The 16,938-nt window shown below is 41.9% G+C and overlaps 14 non-coding genes across 14 annotated transcripts; 6 read left to right on the top strand and 8 right to left on the bottom strand.

The window, feature by feature from the left end:
- The first annotated feature begins 1,875 nt into the window (after positions 1 to 1,875).
- TRNAM-CAU (transfer RNA methionine (anticodon CAU)) lies at positions 1,876 to 1,948 on the top strand. The gene has a single exon. It is a non-coding gene; the product is annotated as a tRNA-Met (tRNA).
- Positions 1,949 to 3,869: 1,921 nt separating this feature from the next.
- On the bottom strand, positions 3,870 to 3,941 carry TRNAE-UUC (transfer RNA glutamic acid (anticodon UUC)). The gene has a single exon. It is a non-coding gene; the product is annotated as a tRNA-Glu (tRNA).
- Positions 3,942 to 4,029: 88 nt separating this feature from the next.
- TRNAM-CAU (transfer RNA methionine (anticodon CAU)) lies at positions 4,030 to 4,102 on the top strand. Its single transcript has one exon. It is a non-coding gene; the product is annotated as a tRNA-Met (tRNA).
- A 965-nt stretch (positions 4,103 to 5,067) lies between these two features.
- TRNAE-CUC (transfer RNA glutamic acid (anticodon CUC)) lies at positions 5,068 to 5,139 on the bottom strand. The gene has a single exon. It is a non-coding gene; the product is annotated as a tRNA-Glu (tRNA).
- A 1,057-nt stretch (positions 5,140 to 6,196) lies between these two features.
- TRNAM-CAU (transfer RNA methionine (anticodon CAU)) lies at positions 6,197 to 6,269 on the top strand. Its single transcript has one exon. It is a non-coding gene; the product is annotated as a tRNA-Met (tRNA).
- A 2,096-nt stretch (positions 6,270 to 8,365) lies between these two features.
- On the top strand, positions 8,366 to 8,438 carry TRNAM-CAU (transfer RNA methionine (anticodon CAU)). The gene has a single exon. It is a non-coding gene; the product is annotated as a tRNA-Met (tRNA).
- A 965-nt stretch (positions 8,439 to 9,403) lies between these two features.
- On the bottom strand, positions 9,404 to 9,475 carry TRNAE-CUC (transfer RNA glutamic acid (anticodon CUC)). The gene has a single exon. It is a non-coding gene; the product is annotated as a tRNA-Glu (tRNA).
- A 1,844-nt stretch (positions 9,476 to 11,319) lies between these two features.
- TRNAE-CUC (transfer RNA glutamic acid (anticodon CUC)) lies at positions 11,320 to 11,391 on the bottom strand. Its single transcript has one exon. It is a non-coding gene; the product is annotated as a tRNA-Glu (tRNA).
- Positions 11,392 to 12,278: 887 nt separating this feature from the next.
- TRNAE-UUC (transfer RNA glutamic acid (anticodon UUC)) lies at positions 12,279 to 12,350 on the bottom strand. Its single transcript has one exon. It is a non-coding gene; the product is annotated as a tRNA-Glu (tRNA).
- Positions 12,351 to 12,438: 88 nt separating this feature from the next.
- On the top strand, positions 12,439 to 12,511 carry TRNAM-CAU (transfer RNA methionine (anticodon CAU)). Its single transcript has one exon. It is a non-coding gene; the product is annotated as a tRNA-Met (tRNA).
- A 1,933-nt stretch (positions 12,512 to 14,444) lies between these two features.
- On the bottom strand, positions 14,445 to 14,516 carry TRNAE-CUC (transfer RNA glutamic acid (anticodon CUC)). Its single transcript has one exon. It is a non-coding gene; the product is annotated as a tRNA-Glu (tRNA).
- An 889-nt stretch (positions 14,517 to 15,405) lies between these two features.
- TRNAE-UUC (transfer RNA glutamic acid (anticodon UUC)) lies at positions 15,406 to 15,477 on the bottom strand. The gene has a single exon. It is a non-coding gene; the product is annotated as a tRNA-Glu (tRNA).
- Positions 15,478 to 15,565: 88 nt separating this feature from the next.
- On the top strand, positions 15,566 to 15,638 carry TRNAM-CAU (transfer RNA methionine (anticodon CAU)). Its single transcript has one exon. It is a non-coding gene; the product is annotated as a tRNA-Met (tRNA).
- Positions 15,639 to 16,603: 965 nt separating this feature from the next.
- On the bottom strand, positions 16,604 to 16,675 carry TRNAE-CUC (transfer RNA glutamic acid (anticodon CUC)). Its single transcript has one exon. It is a non-coding gene; the product is annotated as a tRNA-Glu (tRNA).
- Positions 16,676 to 16,938: the final 263 nt, after the last annotated feature.

Raw genomic sequence — 16,938 nt, 5'->3', positions numbered from 1 at the left:
GCTGGTGTGCAGAATGATTGACAGCTAAGCGCAAAATCTACCTGAAATACTTTTGTCTGAAAAACACCCGCGTCAGTCTCATAATCTGAAGGTCGTGAGTTCGATCCTCACACGGGGCAGCAGGCTCCTCTTTTCCGAAGAGATTTTGTCAAAAACTTAGAACTTTCCCTTTCAGTTCTAACACGTTTCTGATAAGTAAGGATTTGTGAACCCAAATGACAGATGGGACACATGGGTTGCTGTTTCTCTTCACCCGTTTGCTGTATAAAGAGGCAGATGAGAGTGATTTGAGCTGTTTGACAGCTAAGCGCAAAATCTACCTGAAATACTTTTGTCTGAATAACACCCGTCAGTAGCGAGCGCGTCAGTCTCATATTCTGAAGTTCGTGAGTTCGATCCTCACACGGGGAAGCGGTCTCCTCTTTTCTGAAGAGATTCTGTCACCAAATTAGAACTTTCCCTTTCAGATTTAAAATGTTTCTGATAAGTAAGAATTTGCGAACCCAAATGACAGACAGGACACATGGGTTGTTGATTCTCTTGACACGTTTGCTGTAAAAGGGGCTAGTTGAGATTGATTTGAGCTATGAAACCAAATTAAATCTTGTGCCAAAGTTCATCACAACGAACGGACCAAAAGATGGCGTTCAGAATTTTCGACAGCTTAACGCAAATTCTACCTGAAATACTTTTGTCTGAAAAACACCTTTGTCTTTGAATGTTGGTGGCAGTACAGAAAAGTACATTCCCATACTGGGAGTTGAACCCTGGCCGCCTGGGTGAGAACCAGGAATCCTAACCGCTAGACCATATAGGAAAAGATGTGCTGTCTTATCAGTGACAATCTGAAAAAAAATAAGTTTTCTACTTGGCACAAGCAACTTCTGCAGTTCTATTTGCGCAGCTTGCCTCGTTAACACAGTTGTAAGCAAATCAGTCTCATAAGCTGAAAGGTGAACGTTCGATTCTTAGACGGGAACTGGTCCCTCGATTTCTCAATCGATTCTGCCTCCATCTTGGCTACAGGGCCACAGATTTTTCCGATTCAGTACCAAAACATAACCAATTTGGTTCCTAAACTGTTTCCACGTACAAGGCACGGGGCAGCTTTCGAATGTGGGTACTAGTTCCAAAGGAGTGTCACTCCCATAGCAGGAAGTAAACCAGTCGACCAGGGATACTAGGTCCTATCCACTTTTCCACGTGGGACAAGTTATACACTAAGCAGCAAGATAAATTAAAAAAAAAAAAAAAAAAAAAAAAGAAGTTTTTGCTTTGATTAAATAGCTTTTACATCACAAAAGAAAAAAGTTGCCACATGAGCATGGTATTTAGCACGTCAGTTGGTAATCTGAAGTTCATGAGGTTTTTTCCTCACACGTGGAACTATTCTGCCCCCTTTTCTTGGGATATTGTGTCACCCACTCAGAACTTTCTCACTGAAACGTTTCTGATTCGAAAGGAAACAGGAGCCTTAGTGACAGACAGAACACATGGATTGTTGAGTCCCTTGACGCTTTGGAGTAATAAGGTGTAGTTGAGAATGGTTTAAGCTATGAAACAAAATGAAATCTTGTGCTAAAGGTCAGTAAGAGCCACAAATACCCTGATGTTCAGCATTTTTGACTGCAAAGTACAAAATCTACCTGAAATATTATTGTCTGGAAAATACATTTCTGTCTTTGATTGTTGGCAGTAGTACAGTAAAAGGTGCGTTCCCATAACGTGAGTCGAACCCAGTCCGCCTGGGTGAAAACCAGGTACCCTAACCGCTAGACAAAATGGGAATGGATAGCTACACTCTGAGGTATCTATTGAAAAAAATCAGCTCGGGGGCTTGTACAAGAAACGTCTGCAGATCAGCACGTTCATCTTGCCTCGTTAGCGCAGTAGGTAGCGCGTCAGTCTCATAATCTGAAGGGCGTGAGTTCGATCCTCACACGGGGCAGCGGGCTCCTCTTTTCCGAAGAGATTTTGTCAAAAACTTAGAACTCTCCCGTTAAGTTCTAACACGTTTCTGATAAGTAAGGATTTGTGAACCCAAATGACACATGGGTTGCTGGTTCTCTTGACCCGTTTGCTGTATAAAGAGGCAGATGAGAGTGATTTGAGCTATGAAAAAAATTAACTCTTGTGCCAAAGGTCATCACAATGAATGTAACCAAAAGCTGGTGTTCAGAATGATTGCCAGCTAAGCGCAAAATCTACCTGAAATACTTTTGTCTGAAAAACACCCGCGTCAGTCTCATAATCTGAAGGTCGTGAGTTCGATCCTCACACGGGGCAGCAGGCTCCTCTTTTCCGAAGAGATTTTGTCAAAAACTTAGAACTTTCCCTTTCAGTTCTAAAACGTTTCTGATAAGTAAGGATTTGTGAACCCAAATGACAGATGGGACACATGGGTTGCTGTTTCTCTTGACCCGTTTGCTGTATAAAGAGGCAGATGAGAGTGATTTGAGCTGTTTGACAGCTAAGCGCAAAATCTACCTGAAATACTTTTGTCTGAATAACACCCGTCAGTAGCGAGCGCGTCAGTCTCATATTCTGAAGTTCGTGAGTTCGATCCTCACACGGGGAAGAGGTCTCCTCTTTTCTGAAGAGATTCTGTCACCAAATTAGAACTTTCCCTTTCAGATTTAAAATGTTTCTGATAAGTAAGAATTTGCGAACCCAAATGACAGATAGGACACATGGGTTGTTGATTCTCTTGACACGTTTGCTGTAAAAGGGGCTAGTTGAGATTGATTTGAGCTATGAAACCAAATTAAATCTTGTGCCAAAGTTCATCACAACGAACAGACCAAAAGATGGCGTTCAGAATTTTCGACAGCTTAACGCAAATTCTACCTGAAATACTTTTGTCTGAAAAACACCTTTGTCTTTGAATGTTGGTGGCAGTACAGAAAAGTACATTCCCATACCGGGAGTTGAACCAGGGCCGCCTGGGAGACAAACAGGAATCCTAACCGCTAGACCATATGGGAAAAGATGTGCTGTCTTATCAGTGACAATCTGAAAAAAAATAAGTTTTCTACTTGGCACAAGCAACTTCTGCAGTTCTATTTGCGCAGCTTGCCTCGTTAACATAGTTGTAAGCAAATCAGTCTCATAAGCTGAAAGATGAACGTTCGATTCTTAGACGGGGTACTGGTCCCTCGTTTTCTCAATCGATTCTGTCTCCATCTTGGCTACAGGGCCACAGATTTTTCCGATTCAGTACCAAAACATAACCATTGTAGTTCCTAAACTGTTTCCACGTACAAGGCACGGGGCAGCTTTTGAATGTGTGTACTAGTTCCAAAGGAGTGTCACTCCCATAGCAGGAAGTAAACCAGTCGACCAGGGATACTAGGTTCTATCCACTTTTCCACGTGGGACAAGTTATACACTAAGCAGCAAGATAAATTAAAAAAAAAAGAAGTTTTTGCTTTGATTAAATAGCTTTTACATCACAAAAGAAAAAAGTTGCCACATGAGCATGGTACTTAGCACGTCAGTTGGTAATCTGAAGTTCATGAGGTTTTTTCCTCACACGTGGAACTATTCTCCCCCCTTTTCTTGGGATATTGTGTCACCCACTCAGAACTTTCTCACTGAAACGTTTCCGATTCGAAAGGAAACAGGAGCCTTAGTGACAGACAGAACACATGGATTGTTGCGTCCCTTGACGCTTTGGAGTAATAAGGTGTAGTTGAGAATGGTTTAAGCTATGAAACAAAATGAAATCTTGTGCTAAAGGTCAGTAAGAGCCACAAATACCCTGATGTTCAGCATTTTTGACTGCAAAGTACAAAATCTACCTGAAATATTATTGTCTGGAAAATACATTTCTGTCTTTGATTGTTGGCAGTAGTACAGTAAAAAGCGCGTTCCAATACCAGGAGTCGAACCCGGGCCGCCTGGGTGAAAACCAGGAATCCTAACCACTAGACCATATGGGAATGGATAGCTACACACTGAGGTATCTATTGAAAAAAATCAGCTCGGGGTCTTGCACAAGAAACGTCTGCAGATTGGCACGTGCATCTTGCCTCGTTAGCGCAGTAGGTAGCGCGTCAGTCTCATAATCTGAAGGTCGTGAGTTCGATCCTCACACGGGGCAGCGGGCTCCTCTTTTCCGAAGAGATTTTGTCAAAAACTTAGAACTTTCCCGTTCAGTTCTAACATGTTTCTGATAAGTAAGGATTTGTGAACCCAAATAACACATGGGTTGCTGGTTCTCTTGACTCGTTTGCTGTATAAAGAGGCAGATGAGAGTGATTTGAGCTATGAAAAAAAATTAAATCTTGTGCCAAAGGTCGTCACAATGAATGTAACCAAAAGCTGGTGTTCAGAATGATTGACAGCTAAGCGCAAAATCTACCTGAAATACTTTTGTCTGAAAAACACCCGCGTCAGTCTCATAATCTGAAGGTCGTGAGTTCGATCCTCACACGGGGCAGCAGGCTCCTCTTTTCCGAAGAGATTTTGTCAAAATCTTAGAACTTTCCCTTTCAGTTCTAACACGTTTCTGATAAGTAAGGATTTGTGAACCCAAATGACAGATGGGACACATGGGTTGCTGTTTCTCTTGACCCGTTTGCTGTATAAAGAGGCAGATGAGAGTGATTTGAGCTGTTTGACAGCTAAGCGCAAAATCTACCTGAAATACTTTTGTCTGAAAAACACCCGTCAGTAGCGAGCGCGTCAGTCTCATATTCTGAAGTTCGTGAGTTCGATCCTCACACGGGGAAGCGGTCTCCTCTTTTCTGAAGAGATTCTGTCACCAAATTAGAACTTTCCCTTTCAGATTTAAAATGTTTCTGATAAGTAAGAATTTGCGAACCCAAATGACAGACAGGACACATGGGTTGTTGATTCTCTTGACACGTTTGCTGTAAAAGGGGCTAGTTGAGATTGATTTGAGCTATGAAACCAAATTAAATCTTGTGCCAAAGTTCATCACAACGAACGGACCAAAAGATAGCGTTCAGAATTTTCGACAGCTTAACGCAAATTCTACCTGAAATACTTTTGTCTGAAAAACACCTTTGTCTTTGAATGTTGGTGGCAGTACAGAAAAGTACATTCCCATACCGGGAGTTGAACCCGGCCCGCCTGGGTGAGAACCAGGAATCCTAACCGCTAGACCATATGGGAAAAGATGTGCTTTCTTATCAGTGACAATCTGAAAAAAAATAAGTTTTCTACTTGGCACAAGCAACTTCTGCAGTTCTATTTGCGCAGCTTGCCTCGTTAACACAGTTGTAAGCAAATCAGTCTCATAAGCTGAAAGATGAACGTTCGATTCTTAGACGGGGTACTGGTCCCTCGTTTTCTCAATCGATTCTGTCTCCATCTTGGCTACAGGGCCACAGATTTTTCCGATTCAGTACCAAAACATAACCAATTTAGTTCCTAAACTGTTTCCACGTACAAGGCATGGGGCAGCTTTTGAATGTGTGTACTAGTTCCAAAGGAGTGTCACTCCCATAGCAGGAAGTAAACCAGTCGACCAGGGATACTAGGTCCTATCCACTTTTCCACGTGGGACAAGTTATACACTAAGCAGCAAGATAAATTAAAAAAAAAAAAAAAAAAAAAGAAGTTTTTGCTTTGATTAAATAGCTTTTACATCACAAAAGAAAAAAGTTGCCACATGAGCATGGTACTTAGCACGTCAGTTGGTAATCTGAAGTTCATGAGGTTTTTTCCTCACACGTGGAACTATTCTCCCCTCCTTTTCTTGGGATATTGTGTCACCCACTCAGAACTTTCTCACTGAAACGTTTCCGATTCGAAAGGAAACAGGAGCCTTAGTGACAGACAGAACACATGGATTGTTGCGTCCCTTGACGCTTTGGAGTAATAAGGTGTAGTTGAGAATGGTTTAAGCTATGAAACAAAATGAAATCTTGTGCTAAAGGTCAGTAAGAGCCACAAATACCCTGATGTTCAGCATTTTTGACTGCAAAGTACAAAATCTACCTGAAATATTATTGTCTGGAAAATACATTTCTGTCTTTGATTGTTGGCAGTAGTACAGTAAAAAGTGCGTTCCCATACCGGGAGTCAAACCGGGGCCGCCTGGGTGAAAACCAGGAATCCTAACCGCTAGACCATATGGGAATGGATAGCTACACACTGAGGTATCTATTGAAAAAAATCAGCTCGGGGGCTTGCACAAGAAACGTCTGCAGATTGGCACGTGCATCTTGCCTCGTTAGCGCAGTAGGTAGCGCATCAGTCTCATAATCTGAAGGTCTTGAGTTCGATCCTCACACGGGGCAGCGGGCTCCTCTTTTCCGAAGAGATTTTGTCAAAAACTTAGAACTTTCCCGTTCAGTTCTAACATGTTTCTGATAAGTAAGGATTTGTGAACCCAAACGACACATGGGTTGCTGGTTCTCTTGACTCGTTTGCTGTATAAAGAGGCAGATGAGAGTGATTTGAGCTATGAAAAAAAATTAAATCTTGTGCCAAAGGTCGTCACAATGAATGTAACCAAAAGCTGGTGTTCAGAATGATTGACAGCTAAGCGCAAAATCTACCTGAAATACTTTTGTCTGAAAAACACCAGCGTCAGTCTCATAATCTGAAGGTCGTGAGTTCGATCCTCACAAGGGGCAGCAGGCTCCTCTTTTCCGAAGAGATTTTGTCAAAATCTTAGAACTTTCCCTTTCAGTTCTAACACGTTTCTGATAAGTAAGGATTTGTGAACCCAAATGACAGATGGGACACATGGGTTGCTGTTTCTCTTGACCCGTTTGCTGTATAAAGAGGCATATGAGAGTGATTTGAGCTGTTTGACAGCTAAGCGCAAAATCTACCTGAAATACTTTTGTCTGAAAAACACCCGTCAGTAGCGAGCGCGTCAGTCTCATATTCTGAAGTTCGTGAGTTCGATCCTCACACGGGGAAGCGGTCTCCTCTTTTCTGAAGAGATTCTGTCACCAAATTAGAACTTTCCCTTTCAGATTTAAAATGTTTCTGATAAGTAAGAATTTGCGAACCCAAATGACAGACAGGACACATGGGTTGTTGATTCTCTTGACACGTTTGCTGTAAAAGGGGCTAGTTGAGATTGATTTGAGCTATGAAACCAAATTAAATCTTGTGCCAAAGTTCATCACAACGAACGGACCAAAAGATGGCGTTCAGAATTTTCGACAGCTTAACGCAAATTCTACCTGAAATACTTTTGTCTGAAAAACACCTTTGTCTTTGAATGTTGGTGGCAGTACAGAGAAGTACATTCCCATACCGGGAGTTGAATCGGGCCGCCTGGGTGAGAACCAGGAATCCTAACCGCTAGACCATATGGGAAAAGATGTGCTGTCTTATCAGTGACAATCTGAAAAAAAATAAGTTTTCTACTTGGCACAAGCAACTTCTGCAGTTCTATTTGCGCAGCTTGCCTCGTTAACACAGTTGTAAGCAAATCAGTCTCATAAGCTGAAAGATGAACGTTCGATTGTTAGACGGGGTACTGGTCCCTCGTTTTCTCAATCGATTCTGTCTCCATCTTGGCTACAGGGCCACAGATTTTTCCGATTCAGTACCAAAACATAACCAATTTAGTTCCTAAACTGTTTCCACGTACAAGGCATGGGGCAGCTTTTGAATGTGTGTACTAGTTCCAAAGGAGTGTCACTCCCATAGCAGGAAGTAAACCAGTCGACCAAGGATACTAGGTCCTATCCACTTTTCCACGTGGGACAAGTTATACACTAAGCAGCAAGATAAATTAAAAAAAAAAAAAAAAAAAAAAAAAGAAGTTTTTGCTTTGATTAAATAGCTTTTACATCACAAAAGAAAAAAGTTGCCACATGAGCATGGTACTTAGCACGTCAGTTGGTAATCTGAAGTTCATGAGGTTTTTTCCTCACACGTGGAACTATTCTCCCCCCTTTTCTTGGGATATTGTGTCACCCACTCAGAACTTTCTCACTGAAACGTTTCCGATTCGAAAGGAAACAGGAGCCTTAGTGACAGACAGAACACATGGATTGTTGCGTCCCTTGACGCTTTGGAGTAATAAGGTGTAGTTGAGAATGGTTTAAGCTATGAAACAAAATGAAATCTTGTGCTAAAGGTCAGTAAGAGCCACAAATACCCTGATGTTCAGCATTTTTGACTGCAAAGTACAAAATCTACCTGAAATATTATTGTCTGGAAAATACATTTCTGTCTTTGATTGTTGGCAGTAGTACAGTAAAAGGTGCGTTCCCATACCGGTAGTCGAACCCGGGCCGACTGGGTGAAAACCAGGGATCCTAACCGCTAGACCATATGGGAATGGCTAGCTACACACTGAGGTATCTATTGAAAAAAATCAGCTCGGGGGCTTGCACAAGAAACGTCTGCAGATTGGCACGTGCATCTTGCCTCGTTAGCGCAGTAGGTAGCGCGTCAGTCTCATAATCTGAAGGTCGTGAGTTCGATCCTCACACGGGGCAGCGGGCTCCTCTTTTCCGAAGAGATTTTGTCAAAAACTTAGAACTTTCTCGTTCAGTTCTAACATGTTTCTGATAAGTAAGGATTTGTGAACCCAAATGACACATGGGTTGCTGGTTCTCTTGACTCGTTTGCTGTATAAAGAGGCAGATGAGAGTGATTTGAGCTATGAAAAAAAATTAAATCTTGTGCCAAAGGTCGTCACAATGAATGTAACCAAAAGCTGGTGTTCAGAATGATTGACAGCTAAGCGCAAAATCTACCTGAAATACTTTTGTCTGAAAAACACCCGCGTCAGTCTCATAATCTGAAGGTCGTGAGTTCGATCCTCACACGGGGCAGCAGGCTCCCCTTTTCCGAAGAGATTTTGTCAAAATCTTAGAACTTTCCCTTTCAGTTCTAACACGTTTCTGATAAGTAAGGATTTGTGAACCCAAATGACAGATGGGACACATGGGTTGCTGTTTCTCTTGACCCGTTTGCTGTATAAAGAGGCAGATGAGAGTGATTTGAGCTGTTTGACAGCTAAGCACAAAATCTACCTGAAATACTTTTGTCTGAAAAACACCCGTCAGTAGCGAGCGCGTCAGTCTCATATTCTGAAGTTCGTGAGTTCGATCCTCACACGGGGAAGCGGTCTCCTCTTTTCTGAAGAGATTCTGTCACCAAATTAGAACTTTCCCTTTCAGATTTAAAATGTTTCTGATAAGTAAGAATTTGCGAACCCAAATGACAGACAGGACACATGGGTTGTTGATTCTCTTGACACGTTTGCTGTAAAAGGGGCTAGTTGAGATTGATTTGAGCTATGAAACCAAATTAAATCTTGTGCCAAAGTTCATCACAACGAACGGACCAAAAGATAGCGTTCAGAATTTTCGACAGCTTAACGCAAATTCTACCTGAAATACTTTTGTCTGAAAAACACCTTTGTCTTTGAATGTTGGTGGCAGTACAGAAAAGTACATTCCCATACCGGGAGTTGAACCCGGCCCACCTGGGTGAGAACCAGGAATCCTAACCGCTAGACCATATGGGAAAAGATGTGCTGTCTTATCAGTGACAATCTGAAAAAAAATAAGTTTCCTACTTGGCACAAGCAACTTCTGCAGTTCTATTTGCGCAGCTTGCCTCGTTAACATAGTTGTAAGCAAATCAGTCTCATAAGCTGAAAGATGAACGTTCGATTCTTAGACGGGGTACTGGTCCCTTGTTTTCTCAATCGATTCTGTCTCCATCTTGGCTACAGGGCCACAGATTTTTCCGATTCAGTACCAAAACATAACCATTGTAGTTCCTAAACTGTTTCCACGTACAAGGCACGGGGCAGCTTTTGAATGTGTGTACTAGTTCCAAAGGAGTGTCACTCCCATAGCAGGAAGTAAACCAGTCGACCAGGGATACTAGGTTCTATCCACTTTTCCACGTGGGACAAGTTATACACTAAGCAGCAAGATAAATTAAAAAAAAAAGAAGTTTTTGCTTTGATTAAATAGCTTTTACATCACAAAAGAAAAAAGTTGCCACATGAGCATGGTACTTAGCACGTCAGTTGGTAATCTGAAGTTCATGAGGTTTTTTCCTCACACGTGGAACTATTCTCCCCCCTTTTCTTGGGATATTGTGTCACCCACTCAGAACTTTCTCAATGAAACGTTTCCGATTCGAAAGGAAACAGGAGCCTTAGTGACAGAAAGAACACATGGATTGTTGCGTCCCTTGACGCTTTGGAGTAATAAGGTGTAGTTGAGAATGGTTTAAGCTATGAAACAAAATGAAATCTTGTGCTAAAGGTCAGTAAGAGCCACAAATACCCTGATGTTCAGCATTTTTGACTGCAAAGTACAAAATCTACCTGAAATATTATTGTCTGGAAAATACATTTCTGTCTTTGATTGTTGGCAGTAGTACAGTAAAAGGTGCGTTCCCATACCGGGAGTTGAACCCGGCCGGCCTGGGTGAGAACCAGGAATCCTAACCGCTAGACCATATGGGAAAAGATGTGCTGTCTTATCAGTGACAATCTGAAAAAAAATAAGTTTTCTACTTGGCACAAGCAACTTCTGCAGTTCTATTTGCGCAGCTTGCCTCGTTAACACAGTTGTAAGCAAATCAGTCTCATAAGCTGAAAGATGAACGTTCGATTCTTAGACGGGGTACTGGTCCCTCGTTTTCTCAATCGATTCTGTCTCCATCTTGGCTACAGGGCCACAGATTTTTCCGATTCAGTACCAAAACATAACCAATTTAGTTCCTAAACTGTTTCCACGTACAAGGCATGGGGCAGCTTTTGAATGTGTGTACTAGTTCCAAAGGAGTGTCACTCCCATAGCAGGAAGTAAACCAGTCGACCAGGGATACTAGGTCCTATCCACTTTTCCACGTGGGACAAGTTATACACTAAGCAGCAAGATAAATTAAAAAAAAAAAAGAAGTTTTTGCTTTGATTAAATAGCTTTTACATCACAAAAGAAAAAAGTTGCCACATGAGCATGGTACTTAGCACGTCAGTTGGTAATCTGAAGTTCATGAGGTTTTTTCCTCACACGTGGAACTATTCTCCCCCCTTTTCTTGGGATATTGTGTCACCCACTCAGAACTTTCTCAATGAAACGTTTCCGATTCGAAAGGAAACAGGAGCCTTAGTGACAGAAAGAACACATGGATTGTTGCGTCCCTTGACGCTTTGGAGTAATAAGGTGTAGTTGAGAATGGTTTAAGCTATGAAACAAAATGAAATCTTGTGCTAAAGGTCAGTAAGAGCCACAAATACCCTGATGTTCAGCATTTTTGACTGCAAAGTACAAAATCTACCTGAAATATTATTGTCTGGAAAATACATTTCTGTCTTTGATTGTTGGCAGTAGTACAGTAAAAGGTGCGTTCCCATACCGGGAGTTGAACCCGGCCCGCCTGGTTGAGAACCAGGAATCCTAACCGCTAGACCATATGGGAAAAGATGTGCTGTCTTATCAGTGACAATCTGAAAAAAAATAAGTTTTCTACTTGGCACAAGCAACTTCTGCAGTTCTATTTGCGCAGCTTGCCTCGTTAACACAGTTGTAAGCAAATCAGTCTCATAAGCTGAAAGATGAACGTTCGATTCTTAGACGGGGTACTGGTCCCTCGTTTTCTCAATCGATTCTGTCTCCATCTTGGCTACAGGGCCACAGATTTTTCCGATTCAGTACCAAAACATAACCAATTTAGTTCCTAAACTGTTTCCACGTACAAGGCATGGGGCAGCTTTTGAATGTGTGTACTAGTTCCAAAGGAGTGTCACTCCCATAGCAGGAAGTAAACCAGTCGACCAGGGATACTAGGTCCTATCCACTTTTCCACGTGGGACAAGTTATACACTAAGCAGCAAGATAAATTAAAAAAAAAAAAGAAGTTTTTGCTTTGATTAAATAGCTTTTACATCACAAAAGAAAAAAGTTGCCACATGAGCATGGTACTTTGCACGTCAGTTGGTAATCTGAAGTTCATGAGGTTTATTCCTCACACGTGGAACTATTCTCCCCCCTTTTCTTGGGATATTGTGTCACCCACTCAGAACTTTCTCACTGAAACGTTACCGATTCGAAAGGAAACAGGAGCCTTAGTGACAGAAAGAACACATGGATTGTTGCGTCCCTTGACGCTTTGGAGTAATAAGGTGTAGTTGAGAATGGTTTAAGCTATGAAACAAAATGAAATCTTGTGCTAAAAGTCAGTAAGAGCCACAAATACCCTGATGTTCAGCATTTTTGACTGCAAAGTACAAAATCTACCTGAAATATTATTGTCTGGAAAATACATTTCTGTCTTTGATTGTTGGCAGTAGTACAGTAAAAGGTGCGTTCCCATACCGGGAGTCGAACGCGGGCCGCCTGGGTGAAAACCAGGAATCCTAACCGCTAGACCATATGGGAATGGATAGCTACACACTGAGGTATCTATTGAAAAAAATCAGCTCGGGGGCTTGCACAAGAAACGTCTGCAGATTGGCACGTGCATCTTGCCTCGTTAGCGCAGTAGGTAGCGCGTCAGTCTCATAATCTGAAGGTCGTGAGTTCGATCTTCACACGGGGCAGCGGGCTCCTCTTTTCCGAAGAGATTTTGTCAAAAACTTAGAACTTTCCCGTTCAGTTCTAACATGTTTCTGATAAGTAAGGATTTGTGAACCCAAATGACACATGGGTTGCTGGCTCTCTTGACTCGTTTGCTGTATAAAGAGGCAGATGAGAGTGATTTGAGCTATGAAAAAAAATTAAATCTTGTGCCAAAGGTCGTCACAATGAATGTAACCAAAAGCTGGTGTTCAGAATGATTGACAGCTAAGCGCAAAATCTACCTGAAATACTTTTGTCTGAAAAACACCCGCGTCAGTCTCATAATCTGAAGGTCGTGAGTTCGATCCTCACACGGGGCAGCAGGCTCCTCTTTTCCGAAGAGATTTTGTCAAAATCTTAGAACTTTCCCTTTCAGTTCTAACACGTTTCTGATAAGTAAGGATTTGTGAACCCAAATGACAGATGGGACACATGGGTTGCTGTTTCTCTTGACCCGTTTGCTGTATAAAGAGGCAGATGAGAGTGATTTGAGCTGTTTGACAGCTAAGCGCAAAATCTACCTGAAATACTTTTGTCTGAAAAACACCCGTCAGTAGCGAGCGCGTCAGTCTCATATTCTGAAGTTCGTGAGTTCGATCCTCACACGGGGAAGCGGTCTCCTCTTTTCTGAAGAGATTCTGTCACCAAATTAGAACTTTCCCTTTCAGATTTAAAATGTTTCTGATAAGTAAGAATTTGCGAACCCAAATGACAGACAGGACACATGGGTTGTTGATTCTCTTGACACGTTTGCTGTAAAAGGGGCTAGTTGAGATTGATTTGAGCTATGAAACCAAATTAAATCTTGTGCCAAAGTTCATCACAACGAACGGACCAAAAGATGGCGTTCAGAATTTTCGACAGCTTAACGCAAATTCTACCTGAAATACTTTTGTCTGAAAAACACCTTTGTCTTTGAATGTTAGTGGCAGTACAGAAAAGTACATTCCCATACCGGGAGTTGAATCGGGCCGCCTGGGTGAGAACCAGGAATCCTAACCGCTAGACCATATGGGAAAAGATGTGCTGTCTTATCAGTGACAATCTGAAAAAAAATAAGTTTTCTACTTGGCACAAGCAACTTCTGCAGTTCTATTTGCGCAGCTTGCCTCGTTAACACAGTTGTAAGCAAATCAGTCTCATAAGCTGAAAGATGAACGTTCGATTGTTAGACGGGGTACTGGTCCCTCGTTTTCTCAATCGATTCTGTCTCCATCTTGGCTACAGGGCCACAGATTTTTCCGATTCAGTACCAAAACATAACCAATTTAGTTCCTAAACTGTTTCCACGTACAAGGCACGGGGCAGCTTTCGAATGTGTGTACTAGTTCCAAAGGAGTGTCACTCCCATAGCAGGAAGTAAACCAGTCGACCAGGGATACTAGGTCCTATCCACTTTTCCACGTGGGACAAGTTATACACTAAGCAGCAAGATAAATTAAAAAAAAAAAAAAAAAAAAAAGAAGTTTTTGCTTTGATTAAATAGCTTTTACATCACAAAAGAAAAAAGTTGCCACATGAGCATGGTACTTAGCACGTCAGTTGGTAATCTGAAGTTCATGAGGTTTTTTCCTCACACGTGGAACTATTCTCCCCCCTTTTCTTGGGATATTGTGTCACCCACTCAGAACTTTCTCAATGAAACGTTTCCGATTCGAAAGGAAACAGGAGCCTTAGTGACAGAAAGAACACATGGATTGTTGCGTCCCTTGACGCTTTGGAGTAATAAGGTGTAGTTGAGAATGGTTTAAGCTATGAAACAAAATGAAATCTTGTGCTAAAGGTCAGTAAGAGCCACAAATACCCTGATGTTCAGCATTTTTGACTGCAAAGTACAAAATCTACCTGAAATATTCTTGTCTGGAAAATACATTTCTGTCTTTGATTGTTGGCAGTAGTACAGTAAAAGGTGCGTTCCCATACCGGGAGTTGAACCCGGCCCGCCTGGGTGAGAACCAGGAATCCTAACCGCTAGACCATATGGGAAAAGATGTGCTGTCTTATCAGTGACAATCTGAAAAAAAATAAGTTTTCTACTTGGCACAAGCAACTTCTGCAGTTCTTTTTGCGCAGCTTGCCTCGTTAACACAGTTGTAAGCAAATCAGTCTCATAAGCTGAAAGATGAACGTTCGATTCTTAGACGGGGTACTGGTCCCTCGTTTTCTCAATCGATTCTGTCTCCATCTTGGCTACAGGGCCACAGATTTTTCCGATTCAGTACCAAAACATAACCAATTTAGTTCCTAAACTGTTTCCACGTACAAGGCATGGGGCAGCTTTTGAATGTGTGTACTAGTTCCAAAGGAGTGTCACTCCCATAGCAGGAAGTAAACCAGTCGACCAGGGATACTAGGTCCTATCCACTTTTCCACGTGGGACAAGTTATACACTAAGCAGCAAGATAAATTAAAAAAAAAAAAAAGAAGTTTTTGCTTTGATTAAATAGCTTTTACATCACAAAAGAAAAAAGTTGCCACATGAGCATGGTACTTAGCACGTCAGTTGGTAATCTGAAGTTCATGAGGTTTTTTCCTCACACGTGGAACTATTCTCCCCCCTTTTCTTGGGATATTGTGTCACCCACTCAGAACTTTCTCACTGAAACGTTTCCGATTCGAAAGGAAACAGGAGCCTTAGTGACAGAAAGAACACATGGATTGTTGCGTCCCTTGACGCTTTGGAGTAATAAGGTGTAGTTGAGAATGGTTTAAGCTATGAAACAAAATGAAATCTTGTGCTAAAGGTCAGTAAGAGCCACAAATACCCTGATGTTCAGCATTTTTGACTGCAAAGTACAAAATCTACCTGAAATATTATTGTCTGGAAAATACATTTCTGTCTTTGATTGTTGGCAGTAGTACAGTAAAAGGTGCGTTCCCATACCGGGAGTCGAACGCGGGCCGCCTGGGTGAAAACCAGGAATCCTAACCGCTAGACCATATGGGAATGGATAGCTACACACTGAGGTATCTATTGAAAAAAATCAGCTCGGGGGCTTGCACAAGAAACGTCTGCAGATTGGCACGTGCATCTTGCCTCGTTAGCGCAGTAGGTAGCGCGTCAGTCTCATAATCTGAAGGTCGTGAGTTCGATGTTCACACGGGGCAGCGGGCTCCTCTTTTCCGAAGAGATTTTGTCAAAAACTTAGAACTTTCCCGTTCAGTTCTAACATGTTTCTGATAAGTAAGGATTTGTGAACCCAAATGACACATGGGTTGCTGGTTCTCTTGACTCGTTTGCTGTATAAAGAGGCAGATGAGAGTGATTTGAGCTATGAAAAAAAATTAAATCTTGTGCCAAAGGTCGTCACAATGAATGTAACCAAAAGCTGGTGTTCAGAATGATTGACAGCTAAGCGCAAAATCTACCTGAAATACTTTTGTCTGAAAAACACCCGCGTCAGTCTCATAATCTGAAGGTCGTGAGTTCGATCCTCACACGGGGCAGCAGGCTCCTCTTTTCCGAAGAGATTTTGTCAAAATCTTAGAACTTTCCCTTTCAGTTCTAACACGTTTCTGATAAGTAAGGATTTGTGAACCCAAATGACAGATGGGACACATGGGTTGCTGTTTCTCTTGACCCGTTTGCTGTATAAAGAGGCAGATGAGAGTGATTTGAGCTGTTTGACAGCTAAGCGCAAAATCTACCTGAAATACTTTTGTCTGAAAAACACCCGTCAGTAGCGAGCACGTCAGTCTCATATTCTGAAGTTCGTGAGTTCGATCCTCACACGGGGAAGCGGTCTCCTCTTTTCTGAAGAGATTCTGTCACCAAATTAGAACTTTCCCTTTCAGATTTAAAATGTTTCTGATAAGTAAGAATTTGCGAACCCAAATGACAGACAGGACACATGGGTTGTTGATTCTCTTGACACGTTTGCTCTAAAAGGGGCTAGTTGAGATTGATTTGAGCTATGAAACCAAATTAAATCTTGTGCCAAAGTTCATCACAACGAACGGACCAAAAGATGGCGTTCAGAATTTTCGACAGCTTAACGCAAATTCTACCTGAAATACTTTTGTCTGAAAAACACCTTTGTCTTTGAATGTTGGTGGCAGTACAGAAAAGTACATTCCCATACCAGGAGTTGAACCCGGGTCGCCTGGGTGAGAACCAGGAATCCTAACCGCTAGACCATATGGGAAAAGATGTGCTGTCTTATCAGTGACAATCTGAAAAAAAATAAGTTTTCTACTTGGCACAAGCAACTTCTGCAGTTCTATTTGCGCAGCTTGCCTCGTTAACACAGTTGTAAGCAAATCAGTCTCATAAGCTGAAAGATGAACGTTCGATTGTTAGACGGGGTACTGGTCCCTCGTTTTCTCAATCGATTCTGTCTCCATCTTGGCTACAGGGCCACAGATTTTTCCGATTCAGTACCAAAACATAACCAATTTAGTTCCTAAA

This window comes from Dendrobates tinctorius, unplaced genomic scaffold, assembly GCF_039654945.1.
Source record: "Dendrobates tinctorius isolate UK_male_01 unplaced genomic scaffold, ASM3965494v1 ptg000272l, whole genome shotgun sequence".
NCBI lineage: Eukaryota > Metazoa > Chordata > Amphibia > Anura > Dendrobatidae > Dendrobates > Dendrobates tinctorius.
Note: the sequence above shows the minus strand (reverse complement) of the source record. Positions and strands in the feature narration are given on the sequence as shown.